Source organism: Bufo gargarizans, chromosome 5, assembly GCF_014858855.1.
Source record: "Bufo gargarizans isolate SCDJY-AF-19 chromosome 5, ASM1485885v1, whole genome shotgun sequence".
NCBI lineage: Eukaryota > Metazoa > Chordata > Amphibia > Anura > Bufonidae > Bufo > Bufo gargarizans.
In genome coordinates, this window is record NC_058084.1 from 193,596,123 (window position 1) to 193,607,489 (window position 11,367).

At 49.7% G+C, this 11,367-nt stretch overlaps 1 protein-coding gene across 2 annotated transcripts in view; it reads right to left on the bottom strand.

Annotated features, from left to right (window-relative positions):
• Window positions 1-10,808, bottom strand: part of TOPBP1 (DNA topoisomerase II binding protein 1) — a 174,870-nt gene extending 164,062 nt beyond the window's left edge. For both annotated transcript variants that reach the window (XM_044293058.1, XM_044293057.1), the window contains exon 1: window positions 10,694-10,808. The gene's annotated coding sequence lies outside the window, so the exon portion shown is untranslated. The remainder of the gene's footprint in view (window positions 1-10,693) is intronic.
• Between the last annotated feature and the right edge of the window lie 559 nt (window positions 10,809-11,367).

An 11,367-nucleotide genomic window follows, 5' to 3' on the forward strand; every position in this document is an offset into this window, starting at 1 on the left:
GGAGGGAGGGGGTCTACCTGGCAGCACCTGATCTCTTACAGGGGGCTATGATTCGCACAATAATCATAGTCATGTACACAGTTCTTTTAGTATATTCTAACTTGAAGCATCCCCATCACCATGGGAACGCCTCTGTGTTAGAATATACTGTCGGATCTCAGTTTTCACAAAGTGAAAAATCAGATCTGTAAAAAACTGTTATGCAGACGGATCCGTTCTGAACGAATGCAAGCTTTTGCATTATAGGAGCAGATTTGTCTGTGCATACACCAGGCAGATCCGCTCCAAACGCAAGTGAGAAAGTAGCCTAAGAAGTTAAGCTGTGCACTTATTAGGGAGGCAGATTTCTAAAAAGGCTTTTGCCTGTACATATGACTATGTCTCACCAACAAAGCAGTTATCCCGCATTTCTGTTATTTTGATGCCGTTGTGAGCAGCGTTCTGGTCTGACATATAATTATTTATTGCAGGAAAAAAAAAAAACTGAACTGTAGTGAAAAGCAACATGTCCAAGAAAACGGAGCAAAAGGTCTCCAACTATGTTGCAAATTCCAGTTTGTTCAAGAACACCAATAGGGCTGTAATGACAAGCTGGCATTCAAGGACAGCGACTGGTCGTACAATGTCTATTTAGCCCCATCAATCCCTATCTGAGTGACGCGGTGCACCATAACAGGCCCCTGCCCGGCAAGGTAGAGACGGCTATGCACACAATAAACTTGTCACCTACAGAATATACTGTATAAGAGGACAGTGTCCAGAACCGTCTGTAGAAACAGTAACAGGGCTCCAGACAAAAAAAAAATATCAAGGAGCCAACGGCTCGTAACCTGAAAAAATTTAGGAGCCATAATTTAATTTTTTGTCGCTAAATGTCAAATACATATAATTACAATATAATAATAAAAAAAATAAAAATAAAAAAACACACACACACGTCTTACCTAGGGTTGTCACAATACCAAAATTTTGACTCTATTTCGATACCATAAAAAAGTATTGCAATACTCAATATCACATGAAAAAATAAAAGCACCAAAAAAGCTGCGTGCATTCCAGATTTTATGGAACGTGTGGACCATAATAGAACAGTCCTAACCTAATTTTTGTCGGGACAAGGTGACTAAAAAATGGCAAATTACAAGGTTTTTTTTTTAATTTATTTTTTCTGTTACGGCGTTCACCGCAAAGGACATATTTTTAAATATTTTAATAGTTCGCACTTTTTTGGGCGTGGCGATATAAAGTATATTAACAATAAAAAAAATACATATGTAAAATTGGACAAGGGGTTGATTAAAATTTTTATATTTTTTTTTAAATAACTATTTCCCCCCTTAGGGGCTAGAACCTGGGATCTTTTATCCCTTGTCCTATTTACCCTGATAGAGCTCTGGCAGCCAGGGCTTCAGTAGCGTCCTGGCTGCCATGGTAACCAATCGGAGCCCCAGGATTACACTGCTGGGGCTCCGATCGGAACTGCCACCAATGATCATAATAAATTGCGCCACCAATGATTCTACTTTATAATACTGCGGTTGGGGGGGATTTGGTGCATTGTGCCAATGAATATAGATTATGCTTAACCCTTTAAGGACTCAGCCCTATTTCACCTTAAGGACCAGGCCATTTTTTGCAAATCTGACCAGTGTCACTTTAAGGGTCCATTCACACGTCCGTTGTTTCTTTCCTGATCTGTTCCGTTTTTTGCGGAACAGAGCTGGACCAGATCTGGACCCATTCATTTTCAATGGGTCCTGAAAAAAATCGGACAGCACAATGTCTGATTGTTTTTCAGGACCCATTGAAATTGAATGGGTCCAGATCAGGTCCAGATCTGTTCCGCAAAAAATGGAACAGATCAGGAAAGAAACAACGGACGTGTGAATGGACCCTAAGTGCTGATAACTTTAAAATGCTTTGACTTATCCAGGCTATTCTGAGATTGTTTTTTCGTCACATATTGTACTTCATGACACTGGTAAAATACCAAATTTACCCAAAAAAATGTAAAATTGCAATTTTCTAAGTTTCAATTTTTTTCTACCTCTATAATACATAGTAATACCTCCAAAATAGTTATTACTTTACATTCCCCATATGTCTACTTCATGTTTGGATCATTTTGGGAATTATATTTTATTTTTTGGGGATGTTACAAGGCTTAGAAGTTTAGAAGCAAATCTTCAAGACATTTTTAAAAACCCAATTTTTAGGGACCAGTTCAGGTCTGAAGTCACTTTGCGAGGCTTACATAATAGAAACCACCGAAAAATGATCCCATTCTATAAACTACACCCCTCAAGGTATTCAAAACTGATTTTACAAACTTTGTTAACCATTTAGGTGTTCCACAAGAATTAATGAAAAATAGAGATACAATTTCAAAATTTCCCTTTTTTGGCAGATTTTCCATTTCAATAATTTTTTTCCGGTTACAAAGCAAGGGTTAACAGCCAAACCAAACTCAATATTTATGGCCCTGATTCTGTAGTTTACAGAAACACCCCATATGTGGTTGTAAACCGCTGTACGGGCACACGGCAGGGCGAACAAGGAAAGGAATGACATACGGTTTTTGAAAAGCAGGTTTTGCTGGACTTTTTTTGACACCATGTCCCATTTGAAGCCCCCCTGATGCACCCCTAGGGTAGAAACTCCATAAAAGTGACCCCATCTAATAAACTACACCCCTCAATGTATTCAAAACAGATTTTACAAACGTTGTTAACTCTTTAGGTGTTCCACAAGAGTTATTGGCAAATGGAGATGAAATTTCTGAATTTCAATTTTTGGGCAAATTTTCCATTTTAATCCATTTTTCCCAGTAACAAAGCAAGGGTTAACAGCCAAACAAAACTCAATATTTATGGCCCTGATTCTGTAGTTTACTGAAACACCCCATATGTGGTCGTAAACAGCTGTACGGGTACACGGCAGGATGCAGAAGGAAAGGAATGCCATGCGGTTTTTAGAAAGCAGATTTTGCTGGACAGGTTTTTTTGACACCATGTCCCATTTGAAGCCCCCTTGATGCACCCCTAGAGTAGAAACTCCAAAAAAGTGGCCCCATTTTAGAAACTACGGGATAGAGTGGCAGTATTGTTGGTACTAGTTTAGGGTACATATGATTTTTGGTTGCTCTATTTTAAACTTTTTGTGAGGCAAGATAACAAGAAATAGCTGTTTTGGCACCGTTTTTATATTTTATTTACAACATTCATCTGACAGGTTAGATCATGTGATATTTTTATAGACCAGATTGTCACGGATGCGGCGATACCTACCGTATTTTTGCCCCATAAGACGCACCTAGGTTTTTGGGGAGGAAAATAAGAAAAAATATATTTTTAACCAAAACCTATGCTTTTGGTGGGTTTGGAACTAATGGTGGTCTGTGGATGGCGGACACTGTTATGGGGGGGATCTGTGGATGGCGGACACTGTTATGGGGGGGGATCTGTGGATGACGGACACTGTTATGGGGGGGAGATCTGTGGATGACGGACACTGTTATGGGGGGGAGATCTGTGGATGACGGACACTGTTATGGGGGGAGATCTGTGGATGACGGACACTGTTATGGGGGGAGATCTGTGGATGACGGACACTGTTATGGGGGGGAGATCTGTGGATGACGGACACTGTTATGGGGGGGAGATCTGTGGATGACGGACACTGTTATGGGGGGGAGATCTGTGGATGACGGACACTGTTATGGGGGGGAGATCTGTGGATGACGGACACTGTTATGGGGGGGAGATCTGTGGATGACGGACACTGTTATGGGGGGGAGATCTGTGGATGACGGACACTGTTATGGGGGGGAGATCTGTGGATGACGGACACTGTTATGGGGGGGAGATCTGTGGATGACGGACACTGTTATGGGGGGGAGATCTGTGGATGACGGACACTGTTATGGGGGGGAGATCTGTGGATGACGGACACTGTTATGGGGGGGAGATCTGTGGATGACGGACACTGTTATGGGGGGGAGATCTGTGGATGACGGACACTGTTATGGGGGGGAGATCTGTGGATGACGGACACTGTTATGGGGGGGAGATCTGTGGATGACGGACACTGTTATGGGGGGGAGATCTGTGGATGACGGACACTGTTATGGGGGGGAGATCTGTGGATGACGGACACTGTTATGGGGGGGAGATCTGTGGATGACGGACACTGTTATGGGGGGGGATCTGTGGATGACGACACTGTTATGGGGGGGGATCTGTGGATGACGGACACTGTTATGGGGGGGATCTGTGGATGACGGACACTGTTATGGGGGGGATCTGTGGATGACGGACACTGTTATGGGGGGATCTGTGGATGACGGACACTGTTATGGGGGGGATCTGTGGATGACGGACACTGTTATGGGGGGATCTGTGGATGACGGACACTGTTATGGGGGGGATCTGTGGATGACGGACACTGTTATGGGGGGGATCTGTGGATGACGGACACTGTTATGGGGGGGATCTGTGGATGACGGACACTGTTATGGGGGGATCTGTGGATGACGGACACTGTTATGGGGGGATCTGTGGATGACGGACACTGTTATGGGGGGATCTGTGGATGACGGACACTGTTATGGGGGGGATCTGTGGATGACGGACACTGTTATGGGGGGGGATCTGTGGATGACGGACACTGTTATGGAGGGGGATCTGTGGATGACGGACACTGTTATGGAGGGGGATCTGTGGATGACGGACACTGTTATGGAGGGGGATCTGTGGATGACGGACACTGATGGGGGGGATCTGTGGATGACGGACACTGTTATGGGGGGGGATCTGTGGATGACGGACACTGTTATGGGGGGGATCTGTGGATGACAGACACTGTTATGGGGGGGGATCTGTGGATGACGGACACTGTTATAGGGGGGATCTGTGGATGACGGACACCGTTACGGAGGGGGGATCTGTGGATGACGGACACCGTTACGGGGGGGATCTGTGGTTGGCACCGTTACAGGGGGGGATCTGTGGATGACGGGCACCGTTACAGGGGGGGGGGGGGGATCTGTGGCTGGCACCGTTACAGGGGGGGGGGGGGATCTGTGGCTGGCACCGTTACAGGGGGGGGGGGGATCTGTGGCTGGCACCGTTACAGGGGGGGGGGGGGGATCTGTGGCTGGCACCGTTACAGGGGGGGGGGGGATCTGTGGCTGGCACCGTTACAGGGGGGGGGGATCTGTGGCTGGCACCGTTACAGGGGGGGGGGATCTGTGGCTGGCACCGTTACAGGGGGGGGGGGGGGATCTGTGGCTGGCACCGTTACAGGGGGGGGGGATCTGTGGCTGGCATTGTTACAGGGGGGGATCTGTGGCTGGCACCGTTACAGGGGGGGGGGATCTGTGGCTGGCACCGTTACAGGGGGGGGGATCTGTGGCTGGCACCGTTACAGGGGGGGGGGATCTGTGGCTGGCACCGTTACAGGGGGGGGGGGATCTGTGGCTGGCACCGTTACAGGGGGGGGATCTGTGGCTGGCACCGTTACAGGGGGGGGATCTGTGGCTGGCACCGTTACAGGGGGGGGATCTGTGGCTGGCACCGTACAGGGGGGGGATCTGTGGCTGGCACCGTTACAGGGGGGGGATCTGTGGCTGGCACCGTTACAGGGGGGGGATCTGTGGCTGGCACCGTTACAGGGGGGGGATCTGTGGCTGGCACCGTTACAGGGGGGGATCTGTGGCTGGCACCGTTACAGGGGGGGGATCTGTGGCTGGCACCGTTACAGGGGGGGGATCTGTGGCTGGCACCGTTACAGGGGGGGGATCTGTGGCTGGCACCGTTACAGGGGGGGGATCTGTGGCTGGCACCGTTACAGGGGGGGGATCTGTGGCTGGCACCGTTACAGGGGGGGGATCTGTGGCTGGCACCGTTACAGGGGGGGGGATCTGTGGCTGGCACCGTTACAGGGGGGGGGGGATCTGTGGCTGGCACCGTTACAGGGGGGGGGATCTGTGGCTGGCACCGTTACAGGGGGGGGGGGATCTGTGGCTGGCACCGTTACAGGGGGGGGGGGGGGATCTGTGGCTGGCACCGTTACAGGGGGGGGGGGGATCTGTGGCTGGCACCGTTACAGGGGGTGGGGGGTCTGTGGCTGGCACCGTTACAGGGGGGGGGATCTGTGGCTGGCACCGTTACAGGGGGGGATCTGTGGCTGGCACCGTTACAGGGGGGGGGGGATCTGTGGCTGGCATTGTTATATATGTGCCATCCACAGCCCCCCCAGCTCATAACAGTGCCATCCACAGCCCCCCCAGCCCAGAACAGTGCCATCCACAGCCCCCCAGCCCAGAATAGTGCCATCCACAGACCCCCCAGCCCAGAATAGTGCCATCCACAGACCCCCCAGCCCAGAACAGTGCCATCCACAGCCCCCCCCAGCCCAGAACAGTGCCATCCACAGCCCCCAGCCCAGAACAGTGCCATCCACAGCCCCCCCCCAGCCCAGAACAGTGCCATCCACAGCCCCCCCCCCAGCCCAGAACAGTGCCATCCACAGACCCCCCCCCCAGCCCAGAACAGTGCCATCCACAGACCCCCCCCCAGCCCAGAACAGTGCCATCCACAGACCCCCCCCCCAGCCCAGAACAGTGCCATCCACAGACCCCCCCCCCCCCCCCCAGCCCAGAACAGTTCCATCCACAGACCCCCCCCAGCCCAGAACAGTTCCATCCACGGATGTTATCCACAGATCCCCCGCCGCTCCAGTGCTGCACAAATATAAAATGTCTTATTCAATTAAAAGTGATTACACATGCCTCCTCACTCCTATTAGTACCGTACATCCTAACAGCTTCAGTAGAATGCCGGCAGGCAGTCCAGAGCGTCACTCACTGATGTCACTTGCCTGCGCCACCTGCTTCATTCATAAAGTAGGCGGCGCAGGCACGTGACATCAGGGAGTTACGCTGCTGCCGGCATTCTACTGAAGCTGTTAGGATGTACGGTTCTAATAGGAGTGATGGCATGTGTAATCACTTTTAATTGAATAAGACATTTTATATTTGTGCAGCACTGGAGCGGCAGGATGGGGCTATAGTACAGTGACTGAACCGCCCCGCCGCAATTGCCGGCCCCCCGCAATAGTCGGCGCAGTGAGGAATCCGGCACCAGGAGCGCATCATTCACTCACTGCGCCTAAACCAGAAGTGAACGGCGCAGGCTCGGGATTTCGTCAACGATGCGGTGGACCGTGGCATCAATCAAGAGGAGCGGGGCGGGCAGAACAGGTTACCTGGGCAGGATAAAGCGTGAGTAGATGGAGCATCTAGGTGCTGATTTTATGCCCACATAGCACCTAGAGGCTCATTAGCATATTATAAAAGTGGTTATTTTACAAAAACGGCTGCAGGGACAAATGTTAGAAACATACTGTTATGTAGTGCTGACATTAGCGCATCACTAATGTCAGTCAGTGGCGTCGCCAGGCCCCCCCTACATCATGCTGTGCCCCCCCAACTAAAATGTGCGCCCCCCCCCAAGTGAGCCGCCGCCGGGCACAGGGAGATGAGCGCTTCCATTACGCTCATCTCCTTAGTAATCTGCCCGTGCCAGCAGCGGTGCAGGGGAGGGAGAGGCGTGTCCCTTCCCCTTGCTCTGATAGGCTGCCGGCCTAGTGCCTGCAGCCTATCAGAGGCCGGCGCAGGCGGCGTGATGACGTCATTGCGCCGCCTGAGCCATACAGCGTGGGACACAGGCCAGAAGAGGCCTGCATCGCATCGCTGGCACTGAGTTAAGTATAAGTGTTATATTTTTTTTTTACAATGGTGATACGGGGGGGGGGGGGGAACTTACTTAATAATGGCACATGATGGGGGGGAACTTACTTAATAATGGCACATGATGGGGGGAGAACTTACTTAATAATGGCACATGATGGGGGGGAACTTACTTAATGGCACATGATTGGGGGGGACTTACTTAATAATGGCACATGGGGGGACTTACTTAATACTGGCACATGGGGGGACTTACTTAATACTGGCACATGATGGGGGGGACTTCCTTAATACTAGCACATGATGGGGGGCCTTAATACTGGCACATGATGGGGGGGCCTTAATACTGGCACATGATGGGGGGGCCTTAATACTGGCACATGATGGGGGGGACCTAATACTGGCACATGATGGGGGGGACCTAATACTGGCACATGATGGGGGGGACCTAATACTGGCACATGATGGGGGGGACCTAATACTGGCACATGATGGGGGGGACCTAATACTGGCACATGATGGGGGGCCTAATACTGGCACATGATGGGGGGCCTAATACTGGCACATGATGGGGGGCCTAATACTGGCACATGATGGGGGGCCTAATACTGGCACATGATGGGGGGGCCTAATACTGGCACATGATGGGGGGGCTTATTACTGGCACGTAATGGGGGCTTATTACTGGCACATTATTGGTGGGCACTATAGGGGCATCTACTGAGGCAACACAAAAGGGTGTTTTATATGGGGGGCTCTGTACAGTAGCATTTTATACTGGGACACATTATGGTGGGTACTATGGGGAAGGGGGGAAGAGGAGTACTATGGAGTCATCTACGGGGGCACTAAGAAGGGGTAATTTATACTTGCAAAATTATGGGGGACACTGAGGGCATCTACTGGGGCATTTTATACTGGTACATTATGGGGGGCACTAGGAGGAAGGGGGAGAGGAGCACTATGGGGGCATTTACTGGGGGCACTATATAGGGGTATTTTATACTGCCACATTATGGGGGACATTAGCTCAATTGGGGGCATAAGGGGGTATTTTTTGCATGGTCACATTATAAGGAGAATTATTTCTACTGGGGGGCATAATGGTGGGCTTTATTACTCCCCCATGGTATGACCCCCTAGTAGTAGCACCAGCATCTCCCTGCTCTGCTATCCCTCTGCCCCTTCTCCAAATACTTATTATGAAATCTTTCTCATTAGGATAAAACACAACATCAGCTCCGCCGAGCCCCCGGCCAAAGTGTGGAAGTGGCGACCGAGACCCCCAAGGTCCAAGCCAAGTAACTGTAAGTGTTCAAGTGAAATATGTTTATGTTATAGACATATAGCCTACACTGTGCCCCACAATATACAGTATACCTCTACACTGTGCCACACAGTATACCTCTACACTGTGCCACACAATATACAGTATACCTCTACACTGTGTAGTCTGTTCTATAAGCACCCTTGTTCTGTGGCGGCGGACAGAAAATAATCTGGAAGTGCCCCTCCTGAGACCAGGCTCTGGATCCGCCACTGGTCTGGACCGCTCACAGGAGTGTACATTTCTTCTAAACTGTAATCCGTATCCTCTGACCTGCAGAAATCAGCACTCGCTGTAGGCTGTAGCCTGGCCCTGTTACCGAAGCTAGCCGAGTGGTGTAAGGTTAAGGTACTAGTAGAGATGAGCGGCCGCTTAATCCTGATTTAAAGTTAAAGTTACTGCAGGATATGGATTACGGTTTAGAAATGTCAAATGTACACTCCTGTGAGAGGCGGGGAGGGATATCTGTGGATGACACTGTTATGGAGGGGGAAATGGGGATGACACTGTCATGGGGTGGATCTGTGGATGACACATATAGCATAAGATGCTATATACGGTATGTGGCATCCACAGATCCCCCCATAGCAGTGTCATCCACAGATCCCCCTCTCTATAAAAGTGTCATCCACAGACAGCTGGACTTTTCTTCCCTGTTGCGGTTTTAGGTATTGGGTAAAGTATTGCAGCATTTCTAAGCGTACTTGTGTAAATGTATCATTGTTATAGCTGCCCCCCCCCCCCCCTACTTTTGTCCTGGCCCCCAGTGTGCCCCCCAAAATTTGAAAGCTAGAGACGCCACTGATGTCAGTCAGCTACATAACAGTAATTCTGGTGGTAGAAGCCCTTCAAATACAAGCCTGATTCATTTTTCAATCAAATTATACACTCGTTTCCAGGCATCACGATCATCCTGCAATCCAGGAGCAGTGGCCATGCTTGCACTTTAGGAAAAAAGCTCAGGCCGGGACCGTGCATACACATGCATGTGCAACTCCTGCCCCAGCTGCCTCGTATCTGTGCTGCAGTGGTGACCATAACACCTGGATAAAGATCCTTGTTCTTCTAATTACATAGGCACCTCCAGAATTAAATGGGCGCACACTGTGTGCTCTATGCTTCAGGCTGAGGCATACTTAAAGCATTATCCAGAATTGCAACTGACCGCCAGGGCCGTGAATTTTTGCCTATACAAGAGAACATATATAGGACCTCTTCTTCCTCTCAGGTGCCACCAATCCTGGTAGGTGCCCAAATGATCATGTGTGTACTAGGAAGAACTGTACATGTACCTGTAGTTACTACACAGTAGTAGAGGGAGCAGCAGTCGGGCATGCTAGTTGTATTCTGGACATTGATCGTTTGCTGGACATAAATATGCACTAGACAACTGCTCATACTACAACTCCATAAGGTGAACAGTCCCTGTAAGGGGCCATGAACACCACTTATTTACATCACTTAGGTAAGGGAAGCATAGAGAATTCGTTTAGGCATATTAAATATGAAGTACAGGGAGTAATTACTACAGAAGGGAGAAAAGCACAAAGACACCGGGGACGTCACATAATAATGCGGTGCACTAAAGAGTCATGTAACTGAAGGAGCTCTCATACCTCGTCAGCGCCCAGTATAATTACTGACACACTCCGGTACGTGAGCGGCCACAGACTGTAAGGTAGGCAGAAACCGAGCTTTACAGTGCACTGCCCGGGTACGCTCAGACCCGCCAAGCGCCACACAACTAGCCAATCACCAAGGCACTCGTATCCACCAATGGGAGCGCCGCTCACAGCAGCTTCCAGCACATAGTCTTTGGGAAGAGAACTGTGATTGGTAGCTTGGAAGGAAGCGCTGTCTGATGAGCATGCGCGAGCACACTAGCGGGATAGATGGAGGTGTACCGTGTAAGTGCGGAAGACTGAAGGGGTTGCTAGTGGTTGTTTCGCCCATTGGCTTTTCTGCAAGGACGCGTCATGGAGGACTCAACATGTGGTTATGTTGTCACACTGACTATAGGGGTCGTTTTGACATTTTATTTCATAGGCAGTAAAGTACGGTCACATGTATTGTTTTCTCTATTGTTTTGGCAGCTGCCTGAAATAAAAATAGCTATACAGTGTGGGGCCCATGAATTAGTTCAACAGTGCCACTGGTTTGGTGTCACTGCAAGGTAAAAAAAAAAAAAACATTTGTCCTAAGTCTAATATTGCCCACATACTTCCGTGGAGCTTGTTGTGTGTTTTTTTTATGCCTAAGCAATGCAAAAAAAACGCTATCAAAACCACCT